Source organism: Poecile atricapillus, chromosome Z (assembly GCF_030490865.1).
Source record: "Poecile atricapillus isolate bPoeAtr1 chromosome Z, bPoeAtr1.hap1, whole genome shotgun sequence".
NCBI lineage: Eukaryota > Metazoa > Chordata > Aves > Passeriformes > Paridae > Poecile > Poecile atricapillus.
The window spans coordinates 77,465,216-77,485,621 of NC_081289.1; the positions used below are offsets into that span (position 1 = coordinate 77,465,216).

A 20,406-nucleotide genomic window follows, 5' to 3' on the forward strand; every position below is an offset into this window, starting at 1 on the left:
TCTCTATATGCTACAAAATTAGAGGAAATATCATACTATACATCATGACATTATCATATCCCAGGAGTAGTCTAGAGCAAGGAAGATATACCCTTGATCATGTCAGGGAATACTTAAGCCAGCTGGACATACATAAGTCCATGTGTCCTGATGGGATGCACCCATGACCACTACTCTTCATAATCTCTGATAAATCATGGTAATTGGGTAAGGTGCACAATGACTGAGGGAATCATCTGTGAAGGCAAGTAGGAGCTCAGTGGGGCTTTGCAGAGTCCTAACGTAGGAGATTTTCAAAATCCATCTGGACATGGTCCTGGGAAACCTGCTTTAGGTGGTCCTGCAAAAGCAAGGTGGGTGTACACAGTAAACTCCAGAGGTTCCTGCCAACCCTGACTGTCTTGTGATTATGTAAAGAAAACTAATACTTATTTTACTTGTCACTAGGTATTTTGAACTGGAAGAGATGTACATGCAAATGCAAAGAGAAAACATTAACTAGTTCTATGTAACTCATCCCATAGAATTATACACACAAAACAAGAGTCCCCATAATTGTTCATAGTATCTCAAGCATCAAGTTTTGATTTTTCATTTATAGTTTTATTTGGTTTACATGCTCAAGTACGAGCACTGAGGTGTCTGCAGGGTGGCCTCTGTGAGGAGAGAATGTGCCAAAAGCATGGGGTACTACATGACCAGAGCAGAGGACTGACCCCCTCAGCCAGGAGGGTGGTACCTTTGGAGAAGTATACTTATGAAATGTGAAAATGCTGTACAGCACAGTGTGAAAACCACAAGTGAGGAACCCTGAAGACATCACAGATTGTGAAGAGAGGAGGAGGTGCTTCAAGCAGCAGGGCCTGCAGCCCCTGAAGGGCCCTATGCAGAAGCAGATAAGAAACCTGCAAACCATGAAAGACCCCATGGCAGAGCAGCTGAAGATGCCCGGAAGGAAGCTGCAGCCTACTGGGAGCCCACTCTTCTGTATTTTCAATTGGCAATAAATCAAATTAATTCTCCTCAAGTCAATCTCTTTGCTCATGATGGCAACTGATGAGTGATCTCCATGTCCTGATCTTGAGCTGTTCCACCTCTACTTTCTAAGCTTATGCTGTTGATGAGGGAGACTGAAAGAGCAGCTGAGTGGGGATCTGGCAAGGTCAGCCAAGGCCAACTCCTACCATATCCCATAAAGATTTTAAAATAAACAGCCCATACACATTAAGTGATTGACACAACTGTTCAGACTCTAATTTCACCAAAGTAGTTATGAAGCCATGAAACAAGGCAAGTCACTTTTAGATGTGACTATGTCAATCTAGCCTCAACTGAAATTTCAACTTGCAGTGCAGAACATGGTCAGCAAGTGATAATTGCTGCCCTTGACAACCACTGTCCATTCATTAAAAAAAACAAACTAAAAAAGCCAACATCCACAACTTGAAATAGAAGTAACAACCAGATATAATATTTGACAAAGATCTTACCTCAAAAAGCACTTTGTCAAAGCAGCAGCTCATTACTAGTAAGTGAATATACGCTATTATAATTGAAAAGAGATTATATATTCAAATAATGTATACACATACAATATCAGAAACTCTTCCTAAGCAAACGACTGTTGGTTGTATGTAGGTCAAGTTGCTTTGACAGGGATGAAAATACAAAGTAAGACACAAATGCTGACCTTCATGATTTGAACACCAAAGACCAGATTTATTGCTTAGTGATAACCACAATACCTATCAGAAGACTGAGCCCTGCTGTGTATGTACAGGTACTTAACACTGATCAACAGAATGACTATCACATACTATTATAAAATACATTCAATTCTTTGGGAACATTTGCTCCTGAAAAAATCTAGTAATACAAATTCAAAAGTTCAAGTGCAGTTTTCAACAGTGGCCTTCTGAATTCAATGAATAAGTAACTCCATATTGATTTCCCCAACTCATTTCGCAAGAAAAAAATACCACATGACAGAAGTAAAAATAAAATTCAGAGGAAGCAACAAAACTAACAAACTATGAAAAAACAGAAATACAAAACCCCAAAACCTACAGAAAATCTGATCAGTTCAGAAAAGCCAAAACTAGGTAAAAAACTATTTTTAACACATATTTTGAAGACATAACTAAGGAAGCTGAGAGTTACTTTTAAAATCACCAAAAAATGAAACATAGAAATACAAAAAAAAGGAGGAAAACAGAAAAACTCTCAGATATGTTGGAAACACTTAAGATTACCCTTCAGTAATATTATTTTTAATAAGCAACTGTTATAAATGTGACTGACAGAAAAAATAAAAGGAATAAAGAAGACTACAAGCACCAAAAGTAACAGCTCTAACATTCTAATGCTTGTGGGGAAGATTGTCAAAATAGCACTCCTCCTCAAGGACGTAAAAGATTTTGACAAGACAAGGTCAGGTGATAGCTCCAGTTATCTGAAATAAAAGCAATAAAGAATAAAGTTTTATTTCCTTTAGTTTCCTCCCTCTCCCAGTTTCTTTACTATTGTAGAGAAGAAATGCACAAATTTCAAGTTGGAGACTGCCCAACTAGAACAAGAGAGAGAAAAATTAATGGGAGCAACTTTGAGAAAAATATAGTCTTCATTGAAAATCTTTTTTGGTTTAAGAAATTGGTTTAAAAAATTTTAAAAAATTTATACTGGTTAAATAAAGAAGCCAAACAGAAATAATAAAGTAAAAGCCCAAAGAGTAAACAGGGAGGGTAGGAATCTGGAGCCATGGGGGCATTAAATAACAGTGGCAAAGGCGGCTTTAATCCAAGGCTACCCCTTTTACTGGCTCATATATTTGTCAAGACTACAAACAAACTTTAGCAACTACAGATGTATCTTATACCCAAAACTGCCAACATACCAAGAAACAAGAACCCTGAAAAACTTTCATATCATATTTCAGTACACACAAATTCTTCAAAAAGCACTCACATCTAACAAGATTATAATTTACGGTCCATTTTGTAAATGTGTTGTGTACCAATATCCACTAAATGGATAGACAGAACAGAATCTCAATAGAAAAGATTAGAGAATAGGGTAGCTAAGTATTGAGAACACTATTTGTAGCAGCAAAATCTTCGAATTACCCAAGGAAGACAGGAAACTGTACTTATGCAAAAAATATAGCTGGGTTTGATATTAATCCTTTTTTATTAATCCTAATTTGACAGTAATCCCTTCTGTTTCCAAGTTAAGGCCCTAGGTGTTACATCTTCCAAAACCAGTCAAATCAAGGGAACATACTTGGCCAAGATCAGCTGTTCTTGATTCACTGTCTGGCTCTAACAGTAGCTACTAGAGAACACTGGAAGTTCACATAGAGCTACCATCCTAACATAATCTCTCCTCTGTCTGGGGGTGTGGTGTGACAACTGGAAAAGCCTCAGTGCAGACTTTCTAAGTTTTCTAAGCAACAATATTGGTTTGAGAGCACTTTGTTACTATTGCTACAATAAGCTCAGGTTTTATTCCACTTTATCCAAGAGCTCTAAGACCAGTGCTGCTCACACTGGTAATGCCAAGTTTTATTTTATGCAATTTAAGTATCAGAGACGGCAATAAAGGAAGTACTTCAATGAAAACTGACTTCCCTAAAAAGGAGATACTATTCCACGCCTGTTAGATCCATTTCCTATCTAGTCAGAGTTCTGGATCTAGAGCAAGACCATTTGAAAAACAAATCAAACCAAGAAGTGTGAGGGGTACAGGAAAACATGTGACAAAGACAACAGCAAAACTAGCTAGCATGGCAACTATTCTGAAATATGAAAAAAGTAGCAAAGAAAAATCTAAATCTTTGAGTAGAACATGCAGGTTTAACTACTGTAGTAAAATACATTTAAAACATAATTTAAGAGAATGAGTGACACAGTTCTCATGAGACATGCTCCATTTCGAGAGGAATGACGGGTTTGTCTTTACAAATAAGCTGTGGATCTGCTGATAAGATGCAGCTATCAGTGAGAGACAACAGAAACAATGGGATGGATTCCACTAAAAGATGAAAGAGGCACTGAAAGACCACCATGAATTCCACAAAAGTTAAGAATTAAGAAGGGATTATGCATGGTGTGTGGAGGGGGGAAGGTATCGCCGGTATCAGGCGTTCCGGGAAGCCTGTACCTCTCAAGTACCTCAGCCTATGGGGAAAGAGAGAAGGGACAAGTGGCCGGGAATTAGGATAAAAAGGAGGCTGCGCCCTCCAAAAATTTGAGAGACCCCAGGGGAATGCCCAATGGCCTCTCCCTTTATTCGAATAAAGAAGGACTCCTCTGTCTCCTTTTTGGACATAAACCTCTGGTGTTTGTGGATTAATTTTCCTGACAATTTAAAGTACTCATACTCATTTAAATCCTATGTCAGCTTACAGAAAGTTCACACAATCTGGATGATATACCTATTCATAACATGCCACCAGATCACCCAGCTACAGTGCACTCTAACTCTACAATTATAGGCTCATCCTGAAATGTTGTACAGCTCTCGAGTTCTGTATCAACAGCAGTACAAAGAAATGGTCCTCGAAAGTATGAGGTTATAACCAAAAATAAGTTTAAAAGTTTAGTCAGAATTTATTTATTTTGAAACACTTAAGGGGAAGTAGCCAAAAAAAAGTTAATAATTTGGACACGTTCCTAAAGCTTCGTGCTGCAAAATGGAATAAAATATTCACATAATGAATCCACTGAATACTAGCAAGTTTTCTACTACCTCTTTGTGTAAAAAGTGAAAGAACTGGTGCTGGAAACTCATTATTTATTCCTAAGCAGCAAGAACAGGATAGGGATAAACCTTAGTAAAAGCCACTTGGGGAAGCCCTAGGAAGCAAACATTTCCATAGATCAAAGATCCTCTCCCATGATCAAGCAGTGGTGTGAGATTAAGCACAGACACTCGAGAGAAACTATGTCAGCTCAAAGCAAGTTCTCCAAAACGAGTTTTTTCATGCTTGCAATTAATTTCTGATCCAGCAACTCCTGCAAGAAATAGTCACAAATAATCAGCTGAACAATTTCTTGCTACATTAGCTAACTATGAAATACATTTTTCAGCAGGCAAAAAGATAGTAAAGAAACACAACAGTATCAAAACAAATAATTCCTAGAGTGCACACACAAGACCCAAATAGCTATCACAACAGTAGAAGTATATCCAACAAGTTGGTAAGACGTTTGTAGGTGGCCAAAATAACATTACCAGCTCTCTAACACATTGCCAGCTTTGATGCCTATAAAAAAATAGAGAGACTGTTATAGATACATATATTGTTGGCTTTTCGCAAATATTAAAATGAATGTTATGTGTATAAGAATGGAAATTTTTGTTGTATTAATATAGTTTTCTTTATTTCTGTTATTGATGAAACTTAGAAATAGTGGTATAATACATATATGTTAAGCTATGACATAGCATTAAACAAAAACTACTTTTGTCTGTATAACCCAAAGACTGAAAAAGATAGCTGGAGACACTTTCTTTTTCCTTTTGTAAACTATCTTATCCAGATTAAGACAGCAGTGACCAGAACTCTGGGGGGAGGAATTTATTGCATTTCTGGTATCAGAGAATGTAAATCTCAATGGCGCCAAGAAGATCGATCTATTGGGAAGGGGGCAAGAGAAAACTAAACAGAAGAACACCAAAGATCCTAAGAAGAATGTATGAATATGTATGAGAATTTATGGATATGTAGTAGGGTTCTGTTTTTAAGGGACAATCCTTTGTTAGTAAGGTGTGCTCTCTTGGCTGAATGCAGAGACACCCGGCCGTATCTGTATACTTTACTTTATTTTTTTCTGCTAATTGTCTTTTTTATTAAACTTTTAAATTCTATAAAAATTATGTGAACCTCGTTTTTCACAGAGACTATGTAATTTTGTTTCCACTCTGATTAGATTAAAAGGCCAGGTAAGGAAAGTGGAAGGACTGAATTGATCGCTACTTCACTACACAAGCCCACAATTTCCACTGATATGTATCATGATAGAAACTAAAGTACACAAATTGATCCAGTAATATAGGTAATGTAGGACTGAATTATCTATCTGCATCATCCTCGCACATCCTTAGAATAAAAGATCAAGTATCAGACACAGAATACAGTTAGAAGATCAATCTCCAAATCAGAGATGTCTTTTCAAGACCACATAAAAACAGTCATGGATGTCTGAAAGCAGATATGATTAGTTTTTTTCTTCCTTTGCCACAAGCAAAGCAGAATATTTGGCAGCTATTTACTTTGTTCAATTTCTTTTGAAGGTGAAATAGATCACACCATATAAAAGCAGTTAAAAAAAAAGCAATGTGCCCTCAGTATTCCATAGGAGGAAAAAAGCAGGTAAAAACTTCTCAGTAAAGGCCACTCCTGCAAAAGTATCTGCCAATGTGCACAGCCCATGCCAACCTGTGCTGCATGCAGATGGCAGTCACGGAAGATACATCCCTACTCTCTTGTCATAGGAAGATATATGTGATACATATTATTGTAGATGTATCCTCTGTGTTATAAATGAAATAGAGCCAAATTTATCAATAATAATTTTATTGAAAAATTTGTACAATTTAGTCACAGAAACAATCATAATCACTGTCAGTGAGGAGCCTGGGGTCGACACTGGGTGAACTCTGAATCAGCTTCTGTTGCACTGATACCCCCAAGTTCACACTTGTCGTTTGGAGGAGTGGGTTTTTATAGTTTCTGCAGTTTGAGGTTGTACAGTTTTTTTCTCTTAGGGTTTGTTGCATATTCATATTTACTGTAGGTTTGTTAACTAGATTTCCAAGAAGGGAGGAAAGGTTTGAGTGGCTTTAAGGGAACTGGGTATTGAAATGCATGGTCTGGAGAATCAGATGAGTTCTGTATCAGGTGAAAATCACTGAATCGTCAGTACACTGATTTTGCTTGGGTGGGTCTTGTTCTCTTTGGTGCTATTCTATTCTTCTGCAAATGACCCTTCTCTTCTGGCTCCTGGCTGTGGTGCTGTAACTCTTTGCTATGCATGTGTGTTTGATACCTGTAACTAGTTTTTATTTCTTCTTACTACTTATATACATATACAACAAAACACAAATTATACAACCATATATTACACTCTGCAACAGAAAACAGTTACACAAAAGGAAATGTTTTAAGTTTTACTCCAGTCTGCAGTCCCAAAATACGGAACTGACAGGAAACCATCCTTTATTTATGAAACAAATATAAACAGGGAAAAGATAAAAAGAGACCACAAAAATAAATCAGGACAGTGGATAGACTGAGTATACCTACTGTTTTCATGTTCACTGGGAAAAGTGCACTCCTGGTATACCAGAACCATTCCCTACCCCAATTTGGTAGGTCACATACAAACTGTGTATCAATTAACTAGACATGCGTCATCCCCACAAAGGTGAAATGGGTGGCTGAGATCTCACAGAAAGTTAAGAAAACTTATATTGTGTTGGCAGTACACATCTGCCAGTGGGTGATGGTTCTGATAGTTACAGGCCTGAGGTCACTGTATTTCACAGGGTCCCCTATACCTAATAAATAAACTAATAACTATTAATCACTTGGAGAGGCAGGGAAGGGGAGAAGGTAGAAACTTGTTATACTTCTTTGCTATTACAGCTGGGTTCTAACTTGTCTTTTCTGGCAAAGGTGCAGGTAGCTTAAGTACATGACTACATTACTGGGTATGACTTGATGTCAGGAAAAGCTTTCAAGGTAACAGGGAGGCAAATATTCTTCTAGGGTTCCTGCTATCACTGTGAGAAAAATTGTTTCAGATCCTGATTGGAAGCTTCCTCAAAACGATTGCATTAAAATGGTACAGGCTAGCCAGAGGCTACCTAAAGATCATCCAGATCATTACAGCTGTCAGAGACAGGCATCATTCAGAAAGCCCATTCTCCACTTCAGCAGCACCATCTAGTAGGGAGGATGCCTGACTGCTCTCAGAGAATGACAGTTGGTTACTGACTGCTAAACAAGACTGCCCCACACAGATATGAAGTGCCCAAGTTTTCTGAGCCAGCAAGCTGTATCCGGAAGCTTTGGCATGGGATGCAGTGAAGGCTTTCTTTGGAATGCCAGCAGCTAATGAGCGAGAACAGCAGTCCACACATTCATGTCAGGTTCAGCAATACACCCCCACAGCACTGCTGCCGAGGCATCTGCACAGACCCAGAATTTGCCATGGGCTAGCAGCCCAGTATTTGGAAGACCTCCGTACTTCCCCACACTGTGAATTGCTGTTAGGGGGATGATCTTATCCACATCACTAAACAAGAAGTGGGAGAAGCACTGCGCAATGCCACTGAGGCAATGTAAAATCATGTCTGGGAAATGATCCCCAAGAAAATTCAGAGCACTGCCACAGGAGTAAAATTTGGAAGAATAATTTGGCAGGCACTTTACAGAATGTTGCCCAAATCAACTGAACAGATCATACTTTATATAGCAGAAATGCAAAGCAGAAACAGAAAATTCTTGGTCTATGATGGTTTCAGAGGCAATTTACATCATATTTGGCCCAGATAAAAAATCATTGTATAATTTTTTTTAAGAAAAAAAAGTCAAGTGGAAATGGTGCATTTCTAAGCTTATATCTCCCGGCCAAAACAAAGCACCTTACAGGAGAAAACAGGACAAATTGTCCTAAGTAACAACAGTGTGCCTCTACATTGGGCAGAGCAGTTCCCACTGTATGAGCAATGGAGAATGGATGTTTCACTGACTGGACATCAAGAAATGTGAAAGAAAAACTGCAATGGAAAGTAACATAATTTGAAATGGCAGAGCAAACCTTCCTAACCTATCAAGGAAGGAAAGGGAGAAGCAAGCAGTATGTTAAATTAATGGCTGTATTAATGTATTAATGGCTATGGAACAATCAGCTTCAGAAGTCTTTTTTTCTGACTCTTAGGCAGTACACAAAGGTTTCACACTGTGGTCTGGGAAATGACAAGCAGATGACTGGATGACACATGGTAAATCCCACAGGGTGTTATACAGGGTGTATAAAAGCATTGCTTACTTAGCTGTGAGAGACACGTAGACGTCCCTATTGCAAATCATGGTGAGCTACCACAGGAATACAATGCTGTTGCTGATCAGTTAAGGCCACCCTGACAGATGTTACACTGGGCTACTTCAAAAGATCAGGGTCTGCAATAAATATTGGTGCGGGCAGATACATGTACAAGCACCTGATTGTATTGCCTACCTCTCCTTCCAACCAGAAGGTCATTATGAAAGGCCTTTGCTTTTTAAACCAATGGTTAGGCATTACCATTTGTATTAAATCAAATAAGGGTTGTCATTTCCAGCAAAAATGGTTCAGTTGTGGGATGGTGAATACCAGGTAACATGAGTTTATCACATATCCCCATCAACCTTGCGGAGCCAGCTCAGTAAAGCATACTAGAAGACTCACCAAAAAAAAGTTGTGAATTCTTCCACCTACCTGCCCTTCAACTGATTTGGCCAACAGTGCTGACATGAGCATTAATAATTCTGAATAGGAGGGTGTGAGTCCAAGGCTATGAGACTTACAAACTACTGTCAGGTCATCACCACACAGCACCAGACACCAGGTTCCTGTCTGAGACAGAAGAGGGGGGTGCACCTTGGTACTGGAAGGACAACCTTGTTTACAGTGATCCTTGAGATACTGGCCCAGGTACTAAAAACTAAGTCCTTAATTTCAGAACACTTTGCCAATATGTTCTACAACATATATTTTGCGAAAACTGTGATTCCCATTCCTTCAACAGAGCAGACATGGACATTCACCCTGGGAATTCTCAGTTATGCTAAACTTGCAGCGACAACTGTTGGCACTCTGGGAGTGACAGTGATGCTCAGTCACACCTGCTCAGCCTAGTTTTGGGCACAAAGGACACTCCAGTGGGAAATAAAAGGCCAGTAGAGCTGATCAACATCCAAGGATGACCACAAAGAGAGCCTCAAAAATGGGTTTATGGGGCAAGATCTCCATGTTCAGAAGACCCATGATAAGATTGATTTACCTTGCCCTTGCTAGGTACTACTGACCTCTTACAGAGCAAAATAATTTTCACCAGTGAGAGTTACTAATTTTCTTTCATACAAACTCAAATGTTGAAACAACTTTGGTATGCTAGAGTTAGTAAGGTAAATCCATTCCACAAAAGAAAGACCATAATACCTCACTGCCACCATATGAAGAGCTAATTTAATTTTGATTCTGTCTCAACACTGATTGTTAGAGGCCTGTGTGGGAGGGGTTGCACATGTGCCACTGCAGGAGGCAATAGGAGAAGATGGAGGAAACCCTTGTCTCTGGGGAGACTTTGGCAGGCAGTTCGTGTCTCACCTGGGCCAGACAGGTGGCAGGAGATACTGTACCCTCCAGAGGGGCTCTCCAGTCACATGGAAAAAGGTCTGCACCCATGGGCTGCAGTGGAAGGTTGGACTGGGCCAGCGGTCTCCTGTCCGGTCTCCTGTCCGCAGGAAGACCTTGGGAGGAGCCAGGGGACATAAAAGTAACTGCGTCACTAGCTCTGGGGCTTTTTGGCTTTTTGTTATGTCTCCAGCCAGCTGTCTGCTTCTAGCCCTTGCCCTAGCCTGTTTGTCCTTTTTGCCCCAGCTCCAGCCCTCTTTATGGCCTTTCTGCCCCAGCTCCAGCGTTCTTTATGGCCTTTTTGCCCTCTGGGCCCTCACTCTCCCTGACGTCCTCGCCCCACTCCCACTTGGCCGGACACCGGCTGACCTCCGAGCTTTGTGTGCAGCCCGTGTCCTGCCCTGCCCCTCGCTCGTCCCAGCCGCCGCCTGGCCTGCCTCCCCGTCTCCCTGACCGACGCCCTGCCCGCTTCATTCCTGCATTCCCGCCTGCCTCCAGCCCGGCTCGGCCGAGCCAGCCCACCTCTGTGACACCGCAGGGCTGTGCAGCGTTCTGGGCCTGCCGCCCAAGCGCCGCTGCCAGCCCCGTGGCCGCGGGAGCGCTGCCTGTGAAGCCCCTCCAAGAGCTGCGTGGGGTCCCCAGCAGGCAGCGACACTCACTCTGACACTCGGACCGCGACCGCATTCCCGGACTGCTGCTGGTAATGCCGGCTTCTTCTCGCTGCCCGCCCTCCACTCCCCACATTCTTCTTCATTTTCCTTCCTCCTTTTTCTGTCTTTTCCAGTCCTCTTTTGTAGGGCAACTCTCTCTTTTTTTTGTTACCAATAATCGGTTCTCAGATACAATACTATCTCGTTTGACTTAATTTCGTCACAGACCGCCTGTTTTCAAAAAACTCCTTGCAGTTCACCACAGTAGAACATGACACACTATCAAGCTGTGAAACTTGTGACTTTTTGGAAAATATAAAAGATAATTTTCCTTCATGAGAAAATTGTACAGGAGATTTCTTATGGGAATTATAAGGTAATTTCACAGAAATTACTACATTTTACTTTAGCTAATTAACTAACAATTTAAGCCTACTTTAGATTTTGAGATCACATCCTAAAGAAACACATTTTCAGGTGTGCAAAGCCATCAGTAAAAACAGCCTCGAGCCATTTCCAGAGGAACTTTACCATGGACCCTTACCCTCACATGTGTCAGCAGGTGGACACAACACACAAGTGGAGTCCAAACTAGTGTAAGAGATGTGGACATACTGAGCAAGACCAAACACAGGACACAAAGATGATCAAGGGACTACAGCATCTGTCATATGAGGAGAGATGGGACTGTTTACAGCCTGAAGAGAAGGCCTGCTTAGGATAGGGTGAAACCTAATCAATACACATAAACAGAAGATTGATAAGCATAGGATGAAAGCATGTCAGACTTTCCTCAGCAGTGTCCTCTGACTAGAAAAGAGTCAACAGGAATAAATTGAATCAGAAGAAATTCTACATGCAAAAAAGAATACACTTGCTCATTGTTAGAGTGGTCAAGCATGGTAAAAGGCTGCCAAGAGGAGCTGTGGAGTCTCCATCCTTAGAACTACTCAAAACCTGAGTGAACACAGTCATATGCAACCTGATATAGCTGGTCCTATTTAACTGAATGTGGAGTTACACTACATAATCTCCAAAGGCTCCCTGCCACCTCAACCACTCTGTGATCCTTTATTTTCAGAGGGAGAAAGCTGGGGGAGACAGTCAAAGAAAGGACAAAAAAACCCCTTTTTTTTTGGTTGAAAAGAAACAAAACTGGAAATCATTGTTTAATTAACATTCTGGTAACTGTCATGTGTAATAAAAACTATGTTATATATGACGAGCTTTTATAAGAACAGCTAGGTTCTCCCAAACTAGGTACTACAGCAAGTTCTTCTGAAAGGACTACAGTAAACTAAAATTCTTAAAATGATGATTCAAATACATTAACATTGTCTCAATACAAACATCAGTAAACAAGAAGGAAGCAAAAAGTATTTAAAGTCAGGATAAAAAGGATGCTTTAAAATTCATCATAAAATCCTTAATCTCTTCCATAATGAGACTGGGATTCTTAGTACCATAAAATCCATCTCCTTAATTTGACATCAGGGTACAACATGCTTGCAAAAGGAATTAAAGCCAACTGAATTTAACTAATCTGAATATAAATAATCCATGAAAAACTAAAACATAAAGATTGAAACAGAGCCGATATCTAAAACAAACAGTAACTTTCCCAGCCTGCTTTAAGTGGACTACTGTAAGCAGGCAAGGCTGACTTTTCAAATTCTTTTCTTCACTCCTGCTTTAGGGCTCCCTGAACCTCCTGAAGGAGGTTCAGGGAGAATTTTATTAAAGCAAGCTGACTCGTAAAGCAAAATAATCACTAACACTCCAACAGTCACAAAGCCATAAGCACTGTCGTTACTGATAAAACACTGGACTACAACCACCTTCAGTACCTGAATAGATGTAAAGGTGCAGTTTCACAAAGTTAAGTCACCTGGGAAGGGGTACAGGGCGGATCCACAAATGACAGATGGATATGTACTTCTAAAAGAAAAAGCTATGATTTCCTGAAAATATGAGGATTAAGGTAAGCATAATTGTATACCAATTATGCTCAATTATGAATGCATGTTAATGAATCTCATTGAACAAAGCATTTGACTATTCTCAATAATTCTTAATGCAATCCTTTAAATATCTCTTAAAGATGTGAGAAGTAATACATTTACTGTGACACAGGTCATAACTGACCTGTTCCACTCAGTCTTTCCATTTCTTTACCACCTCACTTCACATTAGCCTGATTTTCAACATTACAGTCTTTCACTTCAATTTTTTTTCAGCCACTAGTTCATACAATCCCATCTCCTATTTCAGTTTTCTTCCCTAAATCCAGATCCTTGTCAGCCTATCCCAAGAGTTCATACAGTTTCTCCCTCTCCTACCAGGTCATGACCACATTTCTTTGCACAGACTAAGCCCCATTTCCTTCCACAGACTGACCTTCAATGCAACTCCTCTGATCCTCCCCGATTCACCTACTTCGCCTTACATTCTCTTCTAGTCTCTGTTTGCACTCCTCTTATTCTCTTCACAGCAAAACAACACCTCAGCCTTCAACTGGAAGACTTCACGTCCAATATTCAGTAACTTGTCAATGTTACAGTCTGTAGACCAAAGAAACTTACTGTGGGAAGTATCAGACAGCAATCTAAGCCTTCAAGGCTGACCATTATCCTGGAGTTTAGAAATGTACCTTAGAACTACTGCTACTTATAAGTACATTAATTCACCTTAGTTTCAACAAAGAACCAAAGAGAAAAAGAAACTGAATGGATTCTGAAGTAAAAAATAATTAGAAATGGAGGGAAATTACAAGAAACAGAAGAAAAGAGAGAAATCAGAAACAGAGTGACAGAAAAAATTTAAATATAAACTTTCTTACATTATCTTAGCAAATTATACCATCTTTCTTTGATGAAACAAAAGATCATTCCCCAAGACTAAAGAAAATGCAGTGGACCTGGTCAGGGGTGGGGTGATTAACTATTTTCTTTTTCATCCATACTAAAACATGAGGCATTATTAAATGTAAGGAAAGTAAATTAGAAGACGTGGGGGAAAAAAAAACAACCCAACTCAAAATGAGGTGTTAAACAAAAACAATTGAAACAAGATTACAAGTGGTAATTTCATGAACTGTTTCATAAATATAGCCTTATATTTGTGTATCTGAACTTCCTCTGATTCAGCTTCATTCCTCTTCCTTGTGTCGGATCACCAGAGAGAGCAGATCTGCACCATTCACTCCACTTCCTCCCTTGAGGAAGCTGTAGTCTGCAACAGAATTCAGCCTTCTCTTTTCCAAGCTGAACCCAACAGGCTCTTAGTTTTCCCAGTATGTAATGAAACAAAGACAATATCGACTTTTAAGCCCAGCAATATGAAGTCTAAAAGTAAACACGACTGTTCTCTACAAAGTATATACAGAGAATGAACTAAGAATTAAGCTACTGAATGATGCTAAACAAGAACAATGAGTATGTACAAAGACTGCGAATAATTTAGACTGAAAATTAGACTGACATTTTTGAAACAAGCCAGAAATGGCATGCTGTGGGCCCTAATTTTTAAGATGAGTAATTGTTTTATGATATGTATCAAAGGACATTACTTAGAAGTCTGCAACAGAAAGCAAATGTACAGCTAACAACCTCATCCCGCACCTCCCCCCATTTTTATGTGTGGGTGGAAAGGGTAAGAGCAAAACAAATCTAAGGTTTTGTAGTGGCTCTCTAGTGTTAATCAGGTCCTGTGCTTTAAAAAAAAGGAAAAAAATTCACAAACCTTAAGTTCAACATAAACATTTCCTCATAATCCCTTTTTGTTCCCAAGTATGAAAGACTAATAATCCCTTTGTTATTCAAGTATGAAGACCTGAGGCATACACAACACAGAAGACTGAAAACAAGTAGGCCACTTGCAACGTATGACTGTCAGAAGAAAACTTCTTTTTTGCTTATTTAAGTCTTGATTAACTCTACACACTAGGACTCTAACACAGAGATAGATGATTTTGCAAAAGACAAACTTTCCAATACCATTGCTTTGAAGGGATTTCTACAGTAAAGTACTTGTACTAGTACACGAAGACCACAAATGTACAACAGCACAGACTAAAACATTAGAACAGGACTGAGACAACCAAGCATACCCATAACATCCAAAAAAGAATACTGATAAACTGTGGAATGGAATTGGCAGGCAGTGATGGAGTATGAGACCATACCGCATTAATGGATCAGAAATATGATATGACTCAACATCACCTTCATCATTCTTTGTCCAAAGGGAAGGTAAATGCAGCAAAGATCACGCAAAGATCATTACCAGTCAAGAATAAACAAAAATACACAATGAGGACTTGGTAGCCAGCATCCCTTTCTCCCTTGTCACTGCAAGTAATCATACTGATGAGATAACCATCTGTCCTGGTCTTCATAAATTCAGGACTGCAAAAGCAAGAGTATGAAAGGATGAAAAAAATCTAGGAATATATTTCAAATACAAGTTCATGAAAATTAATTTGTTCAAAAATAGAAGTCAAGTTTCCACCTATTCAGTGATCCATTGTCAGCAGCTGCACTTTAAACTTCCATCTCACATGGTAACACACTCTGGCTATTGTAGAACCGTGGTATCTTAAACCAGAGGACTTGCCAAGTGACATCTGTTGCCTAAAATGCAGGAACTTCACCACTGCAGCAGGAACAGCCCAAGTTATCGTTTATTGCCTTTCAGTTTCAACAAAACACACTTTGTTCTTTGCATAAAATGGTGGGTTCTGCTGAGTAGTTTCATTGCTAATAATGACAGCTGGTGGGAAAGCAAGAAAACCCCTTCCTCTACAACACACAGCAAGTGCTCACAGGGTTTGGAGTATTGCTGCAACAGAGCTCTTCCAACTAATGACTGCAAAGTGTCTTCCTTAGAAACACACTGCCTGACCTTCACCTACTAAAAAAAAATTGGAAAAGCTTGTTTTTTTCTGGGATCTCTTCATATACAATGTATGGGTATCCTTTCATGGGCTAGTGTTCAATTTCATCCACATTCTTACATAGATTTGAAAGAGAATCTCTACCTAACTAGTTTCTCAACACTTGTAATAATAAATCCCAAAATTTTAGAGGTATACCTCCAAAACAGTGCTTCAAAAAACAGCACTAACCATAAATTTTGCTTCCCATATACACTACATGATTTTTGTGAGTACTTGTGCTTTGCTCACATGGTCCTAAGTTGTATGTCAAAATTCTACTTTATATTACTTTATGCTTCCAGAATATATAGTTTTGTCATAACAAAAGCACCCAACACTTGCATTCACACATATCTTTGATTAAAATTCACACTGAAATATTTGTTTCACATAAGTTATAAAGTAACCCATAAAATTTGACATCTAATGAATCAAGTTTTTCAAGTAAAACTTTTACATCTTTCAAAGCAGGAAAATGTTTTTAGTTGATTCAACATGCCTGAACAATATATAAATAATACCCTCTCCTCCTTGCCTTGGCCTGTTGGAAGAAACTGAATTTGAGTACATGCAAGATTGACAGGAAATGGAGTCCTTCACTTATCACGGAGAAATGAAGGGGGTTATTCATTAAGGAGTATGTTGTAAATTCTCACTGTCTTTCTGCTCCCCTATGAATTTCAAATTTTTATCTCCTGACTGCCTTAGAAAGGAGATTAAACAAAAAAAAGAAAGAGAAAAAAGAGGGGGGAGGGGGAAGGTATGAAAGGGAGAGAAAAAGGTGAAAAGTGATGAGGAGAAGCAAAACAGAAGGGGGAAAGGTGAAATGGGGGGAAGGTGACAGGAGTGGGGGAAGGTGATAAAGGAGGGGGAAGGCAATGAAAAAAGTGTTGGGGAAAGAAAGAGTAAAAGAGGGGGAAAAGAAAGTAAGGGGGAAAAGGAGAGGGAAAAGAGGACAAAAAAGAGAACAGGGGAGGAGAAAAAAGAGGTGAGTGGGACAAGAAAAAAAGAGAGAGAAGAAGGAGGAAAAAAAGAGAGAGAAAAAAGGAGAAAAATAGTTGTGCCTGAAAAACACCCTGCATTCATTTGATTGACTCAAGCTCTGGAGCAAGAAGAAAACACTTCTCACTAGTTAGAGAATGTCCAGTGCTTCTTTCTGCCACTTTAACATTAGACTGAACTTGGATGCCTAAGTAGAGACATTTTTTAAATTATTCAGAATATTTTGACTATACAGATTGCCATACTAGACCAGGCTGGTAAACCAGTTCAGCAACAATTTGCCCGCATCAGCCAGCACTGTATCTTGTCCTCAAGACAACTAACATGATATAGCCTATCAGTACCATACAGAATATGGTAGATATGGTATTTTAAGTATTTAATCCTAATTGTTAGCGATTGTTTCAAAGTATACACTAGAAATACTTTTTCTAGCTTGTTTCCCTTCATTTGTTTCAAAAATCTGCTTGTAGTAATTGGAACTTTGGATAGTATTACTATAAGCATCCCAGGAGATTTATTCATCTTGAATATCACAAGCAATGGTCAGATCCAATTAAGGATTAAACGGAAACCTAACAAGTTATGAAATTCCTTCTAAGTATAGTCTTAATTGCATTGTGTATGCCATTGTTTTTGAGTATGCAACATGAATACTTCTGTCAATCTGTAAAATGAGAACTTCAGAACAAATGCCAACCTCTTGGCACCTTCTGAGCCATTACTACATGTAAAATGGAAGCAACACAATAAGAATTGTCTTCAATATGTATGCATTTTACAACTTAGTTCCTATGGGTTCACCTCTAAGTAATCAAGAAAAATAATTCTCTCTGACCATTTTGTAGTATCTGCCACATGCAGGGAAATAACCTCCACAACAAGCAGATTCAATCCTATCTTGTATTATTTGATACTCAACAGCCCTGAGATTCTCTCACCCGACAATGAAGCAGATAAAGTATCAAAATGGTAGGTTTGTATTTTGGATTGGATCTCTGAGATTACTCTAAACCTGCTTGCACATACACTTCTCCAGATCTCTGCCTCCATATGTCAAAGGAAGTATCTGCTAGCTACTTGCTAGTCCTTACCTCCCTAGACCTCTTATTTTCACCTGTCCCAACGTTGAGATCACAACATCAAAGAAGCTAGCCAAGTACCTAAGGGCTAAATTCAAGCCAGTTTCCATTATTTCTGCATGTGCTAGTCAGAAAACTAGTCAGCTTCAGTCTTGCAGCAAGTTTTTTTCTGAAAACTAGCTCCTGATTTCAGATTTAGAGTACAAGACAAACTGATGATTTCAGATCTACAGCACAAAACAGAAATATAAGTAAGAATCCAACATATAGGAACTTCAAAAACTTAAGTTCAGTTAAAATTTTGGTATTAAACTGTATTTTTTTGATAGCTATATATTTATTACTGATGTTTTTAACGTAAGAACCCCTGCAAAGACAGAAAAGGAGTAGGCCAAATCAAAAAGGAAACAAAACACCTGATTCATATCAAGTGACAGATAATAGAGACTTGTGATATTAAAAATGCCTGCTACCTTGTAAGTAGCTTAAAAATTCTAATTAATGACAGTGATTTAGCTTTTTTTAACTTTTTTTTTTTTTTACTCCAATCTATAAGAGCACTCATCTGCAAGCATACAGCAGGCAATATGAAAATAGTCTATGGTAAAACCTACCAACCTGCCAATGACAGCATCTCTGTGTTTTCAGTCCACAAGCCAGCCTGAGAACTGACCACAGCTTTACCACTGCTGAAGGGCTTGGGGACCCACCCCTTCACACAGCAGCTCTCACAGCACAGCCATGCTCTGTCAAGTGGATAGTTATCTGGCACATTCAAAAATACGTGCAAATCAATTTCTAAGAGACTGAAATACAAAACATACATATTTTGATAATAATGCCTGAAAGTAATACATGAGTTTTAAAGGAACTGAATGAGGAGTGAAGGCTTACAAAAAAACCCAAACCAAAAACACAAGAAACCCCTCCTCAAAAAAAAAAAAAAAAAAAAAAAAAAAAAAAAAAAAAAAAGCCACTCCCAAGCACTACTGGGAACCACATCCAACTCGAAACAGCTGGAAGTCGAAACTAACAAAATGTCAGCACTTGACCACTTCCCATGGCTGGACACCCAAAGGTGAAGAAATGACAGCGCCAGCGGGGCAGTGCAAAGTCCGGAGGGGCTCTGCCTCTCCGCATTCAGCTATGTTCCCACCACCGGCATGCCGCCTGCCCCTTTAACCCGGACCCTGTGATGGGCGGGAGGCACCAGCCCCGGGACGGCACCACTAGCTGCCCGCTGGGGCTCGGGCTCCCGGCGCCGGGCGCCACGGGAAACTTTAGCGGTCGGGGAGCGCGCCGTACCCCAGCCCCGAGTAAGCTCGTCCCTCCCGTCGGCCTCGTACAGGATACAAAGTCCCGGCGGAGGGACCGGAGGATCAGCCGTACTCAGCCCCTCAGGCGACGGCGGTAGCGCTCAGCCAGGGACGAGGAGGGGGGGATGGATCTACCCCCGCCTCCCAACGCTGCAGCTGCCACAGCCTGCAGGGGAAGAGCTGCTTCTGGCACCCGCACGGCCGCGGGCCCGGGCAGTGCTAAAGAGGCCCCCGGGAGTCCGAGAACCCGCCCCGAGGCATCCGCAGAAGGCGCCGCGCCTTGGGCAGTGGGCAGGGAAGCAGCAGCGCCGCATGTGTGCCCAAGCAGAGGCAGCGCAGAGCGCGGTCGGACGAGCGTCCGGCCAAGGCGCGGGACCTGAGCTGGCACCGCCGCGGGGCTCGGGAGAATCACCGCAACTCAAAGTACCCCCTGCTTCTACTCCTCCCCTCCCCGCAGCCCCCGTGCCCGGGCGAAACGCGGAGCAGGTGGAACTCACGGGAGGAATGTGCGCCGCGCCGCACCGCCGACTCCCGGCCGACCCGCCCTCCCGCTACCGGCAGCGACACCGACACCAGGGGCCACCGCCGCCGCGACCCCCCCCCTTCCTGCCCCGCCCCGGGACCGCCCCCCTCGCGCCCCGCCCGGCGCGAGGGACGCGGCGGCGCTCACGTCTGTCCGATCGCTGCGCCGGAGTGCGCCGCGGGGGGGCGCCGTCCGAGCCAGCTCTGCTCCGCGCCGGGTCGGGAGCGGGGCCCGGTGGAGCGGCGGCCGCAGGGGGGAGGCTGGGGTTCTCAGGGGAAGGCCTGGAGTCCTCCGGGGACGGCTCGGTGTTCGCAGTGAACGGGCTGGGGTCCACAGGTAACGGTTTGGAGTCTGCGGAACGGGCTCGGGGTCCGCTTGGAGGACTCCGAGCCATGCGAGCCCGCGGGGAGGGAACAAAGCGCCACGTGCCCCTCGGACTGCCCTCCGGCATGAACGGGCGGGTCCGTGTGCGATCAGGCCCGGGGGGTGAAGCC

At 41.2% G+C, this 20,406-nt stretch overlaps 1 protein-coding gene across 11 annotated transcripts in view; it reads right to left on the reverse strand.

The window, feature by feature from the left end:
* The window catches only part of PAM (peptidylglycine alpha-amidating monooxygenase), a 132,010-nt gene extending 112,009 nt beyond the window's left edge, over nt 1-20,001 (reverse strand). For 3 of the 11 annotated variants that reach the window (XM_058865366.1, XM_058865365.1, XM_058865362.1), the window contains exon 1: nt 18,692-18,836. The gene's annotated coding sequence lies outside the window, so the exon portion shown is untranslated. Of the gene's footprint in view, nt 1-18,691; nt 18,838-19,886 lie in introns of those variants that run through there. The other 8 variants (XM_058865367.1, XM_058865372.1, XM_058865364.1 and 5 more) reach the window with 5 other exon arrangements.
* Between the last annotated feature and the right edge of the window lie 405 nt (nt 20,002-20,406).